Here is a 4690-nt window from a genome sequence, read left to right on the forward strand (position 1 = left end):
TTTTTGGTGTTGAGTTGTGTAAGACTTTATATATTTTGTATTCCAATCCCTCATTGGATATATCATTTGCAAATATCTTCTCCCATTCAGTAGGTTGACTTTTTGTTTTGTTGATGGTTTCCTTCACTCTGCAAAAGCCTTTTATTTATTTATTTATTTATTTAAAGATTTTATTTATTTATTCATGAGAGACAGAGAGAGAGAGGCAGAGGAAGAAGCAGGCTCCCAAGGAGCAGGGAGCCTGATGCGGGACTCGATCCCAGGACCCTGGGATCATGACCTAAGCCGAAGGCAGACGCTTAACCATCTGAGCCACCCAGGCGCCCTGCAAAAGCCTTTTATTTTTATGTAGTCCCAATAGTTTATTTTTGCTTTTGTTTCCCTTGCCTGAGGAGACATATCTAGAAAAGTGTTACTGTGGCTGATGTCAGAGAAATTACTGCCTGTGTTCTCTTCTAGGAGTTTTATGGTTTCAGGTCTCACATGTAGGTCTTTAGTTCATTTTAAGTTTATTTTTGTGGATGGTGTAAAAAAGTGGTCCAGTCTCATTCTTTTGCATGTGGCTGTCCAGTTTTCCCAGCACCATTTCCTGAAGAGGCTGCCTTTTCCCCAGTGTATTTTCTTGCCTCTTTTGTCATAGACTAATTGACCATATAATTGTGGGTTTATTTCTGGGCAGCTTATTCTGTTCTTTTGATCATGTGTCTATTTTTGTTCCAGGACCATACTGTGGTTTTTTTTTTTTTTTTTAAGTTTTTAATTTTAATTCCGGAATAGTTAACATACAGTGTTATATTAGTGTCAGGTGTAAGGACCATACTATTTTGATTACTACAGCGTTGTAATACATATTGAAATCTGGGATTGTGGTATCCCCAGCTTTGTTCTTATCTCCCAAGATTGCTTTAGCTATTTAGGGTCTTTTATGATTCCATACACATTTTAGGATTATTCATTCTAGTTCAGTGAAAAATGTTGTTGGTATTTTGATAGGGATTGCTTTGAATCTACAGATTGCTTTGCATAGTATGGACATTTTAACAATATTATTCCAATCCATGAGCATGTATGTCTTACCATTTATTTGTGTCATTTACAATTTTTTCATCAATATTTTTTTTCCCTGAGATCAAAAATTCCTCATATCAGTGAGATCATATGATACATGTCTTTCTCTGATTGACTTATTTCACTCAGCATAATACCCTCCAGTTCCATCCACGTCATTGCAAATGGCAAGATCTCATTCCTTTTGATGGCTGCATAATATTCCATTGTATATATATACCACATCTTCTTTATCCATTCATCTGTCAATGGACATCTTGGCTCTTTTGCAATTTGGCTATTGTGGACATTGCTGTTATAAACATCGGGATGCATGTACCCCTTCGGATCCCTGCATTTGTATCTTCGGGGTAAATACCCAGTAGTGCAGTTGCTGGGTCGTATGATAGCTCTATTTTCAACTTTTTGAGGAACCTCCATACTGTTTTCCAGAGTGGCTGCACCAGCTTGCACTCCCACCAAAGGTGTAGGAGGGTTCCCCTTTCTCCGCATCCTCGCCACCATCTGTCATTTCCCGACTTGTTAATTTTGGCCATTCTGACTGGTGTGAGGTGGTATCTCATTGAGGTTTTGATTTGTATTTCCCTGATGCCAAGCGATATTGAGCACTTTTTCACGTGTCTGTTGGCCATTTGGATGTCTTCTTTGGAAAAATGCCTGTTCATGTCTTCCGCCCATTTCTTGATTAGATTATTTGTTCTTTGGGTGTTGAGTTTGATAAGTTCTTTATAGATTTTGGATACTAGCCCTTTATCTGATATGTCATTTGCAAATATCTTCTCCCATTCTGTCGGTTGTCTTTTGGTTTTGTTGACTGTTTCTTTTGCTGTGCAAAAGCTTTTTATCTTGATGAAGTCCCAATAGTTCATTTTTACCCTTGCTTCCCTTGCCTTTGGCGATGTTTCTAGGAAGAAGTTGCTGCAGCTGAGGTTGAAGAGGTTGCTGCCTGTGTTCTCCTTTAGGATATTGATGGACTCCTGTCTCACATTTAGGTCTTTCAACCATTTTGAGTCTATTTTTGTGTGTGGTGTAAGGAAATGGTCCAGTTTCATTCTTCTACATGTGGCTGTCCAATTTTCCCAACACCATTTGTTGAAGAGACTGTCTTTTTTCCATTGGACATTCTTTCCTGCTTTGTCGAAGATTGGTTGACCATAGAGTTGAGGGTCCATTTCTGGGCTCTCTATTCTGTTCCATTGATCTATATGTCTGTTTTTGTGCCAGTACCATACTGTCTGGATGATTACAGCTTTGCAATACAGCTTGAAGTCTGGAATTGTGATGCGACCAGCTTTGCTTTTCTTTTTCAACATTCCTCTGGCTATGCGGGGTCTTTTCTGGTTCCATACAAATTTTAGAATTATTTGTTCCTGCTCTGTGAAAAAAGTTGATGATATTTTAATAGGGATTGCATTAAATGTGTAGATTGCTCTAGGTAGATTGACATCTTCACAATATTTGTTCTTCCAATCCATGAGCATGGCACGTTTTTCCATTTCTTTGTGTCTTCCTCAATTTCTTTCATGAGTATTTTATAGTTTTCTGAGTACAGATTCTTTGCCTCTTTGGTTAGATTTATTCCTAGGTATCTTATGGTTTGGGGTGCAATTGTAAATGGGATCGACGCCTTCATTTCTCTTTCTTCTGTCTTGTTGTTGGTGTATAGGAATGCCACTGATTTGTGTGCATTGATTTTATATCCTGCCACTTTACTGAATTCCTGTATGAGTTCTAGCAGTTTTGGGGTGGAGTCTTTTGGGTTTTCCACATAAAGTATCATATCATCTGCAAAGAGTGAGAGTTTGACTTTTTCTTTGTGATTCGGATGCCTTTTATTTCTTTTTGTTGTCTGATTGCTGTGGCTAGGACTTCTAGTACTATGTTGAATAGCAGTGGTGATAGTGGGCATCCCTGCCGTGTTCCTGACCTTAGGGGGAAAACTCTTGGTTTTTCCCCATTGAGAATGATATTTGCTGTGGGTTTTTCATAGATGGCTTTTATGATATTGAGGTATGTACCCTCTATCCCTATACTCTGAAGAGTTTTGATCAAGAAAGGATGCTGTACTTGTCAAATGCTTTTTCTGCATCTATTGAGAGGATCATGTGGTTCTTGTTCTTTCTTTTATTAATGTATTGTATCACATTGATTGATTTGCGGATGTTGAACCAACCTTGCAGCCCAGGAATAGATCCCACTTGGTCGTGGTGAATAATCCTTTTAATGTACTGTTGGATCCTATTGGCTAGTATTTTGGTGAGAATTTTTTTTTTTAAAGATTTTATTTATTTGACAGAGAGATAGAGAGCACAAGTAGGCAGAGAGGCAGACAGAGGGAGAAGGAGAAACAGGCTCCCTGCCGAGCAGGGAGCCCGACGTGGGGCTCGATACCAGGACCCTGGGATCATGACCTAAGCCGAAGGCAGCCGCTTAACTGACTGAGCCACCCAGGCGCCCCAGTGAGAATTTTTGCATACATGTTCATCAGGGATATTGGTCAGTAATTCTCCTTTTTGATGGGGTCTTTGTCTGGTTTTGGGATCAAGGTAATGGTGCCCTTATAAAACGAGTTTGGAAGTTTTCCTTCCATTTCTATTTTTTGGAACAGTTTCAGAAGAATAGGTATTAATTCTTCTTTAAATGTTTGGTAGAATTCTCCTGGGAAGCCATCTGGCCCTGGGCTCTTGTTTGTTGGGAGATTTTTGATTACTGCTTCAATTTCCTTAGTGGTTATAGGTCTGTTCAGGTTTTCTATTTCTTCCTGGTCAGTTTTGGTGGTTTATACATCTCTAGGAATGCATCCATTTCTTCCAGATTATCTAATTTGCTGGCATAGAGTTGCTCATAATATGTTCTTATAATTGTTTGTATTTCTTTGGTGTTGGTTGTGATCTCTCCTCTTTCATTCATGATTTTATTTATTTGGGTCATTTCTCTTTTCTTTTTGATAAGTCTGGCACAGGGGTTTATCAATCTTGTTAATTCTTTCAAAGAACCAGCTCCTAGTTTCGTTGATCTGTTCTACTGTTCTTTTGGCTTGTATTTCATTGATTTCTGCTCTGATCTTTATTATTTCTCTTCTCCAGCTGGATTTAGGCTTTATTTGCTGTTCTTTCTCCAGCTCCTTTAGGTGTAGGGTTAGGTTGTGTATTTGAGACCTTTCTTGTTTCTTGAGAAAGGCTTTTATTGCTATACACTTTCCTGTTACCCCTGCCTTTGCTGCATCCCAAAGATTTTGAACAGTTGTGTTTTCATTTTCATTTGTTTCCATGAATTTTTTAAATTCTTCTTTAATTTCCTGGTTGACCCATTCATTCTTTAGTAGGATGCTCTTTAGCCTCCATGTATTTGAGTTCTTTCTGACTTTCCTCTTGTGATTGAGTTCTAGTTTCAAAGCATTGTGGTCCAAAAATATGTTATTGGATGGAATGTTCTTTATATATATGTTATGTCCACCTGGTCTGATGTTTCATTCATTCAATATTTTATAGTTTTCAGGGTACAGGTCTTTCACTTTTTTGGTCAAATATATTCCTAGGTTGTTTTGGTGCAATTGTAAATGGAACTGTTTTCTTTTTCTTTCTTTCTTTCTTTCTTTCTTTCTTTCTTTCTTTCTTTCTTT

The sequence above is a fragment of the Phoca vitulina genome, unplaced genomic scaffold (genome assembly GCF_004348235.1).
Source record: "Phoca vitulina isolate PV1807 unplaced genomic scaffold, GSC_HSeal_1.0 scaffold5, whole genome shotgun sequence".
Classification (NCBI taxonomy): Eukaryota; Metazoa; Chordata; class Mammalia; order Carnivora; family Phocidae; genus Phoca; species Phoca vitulina.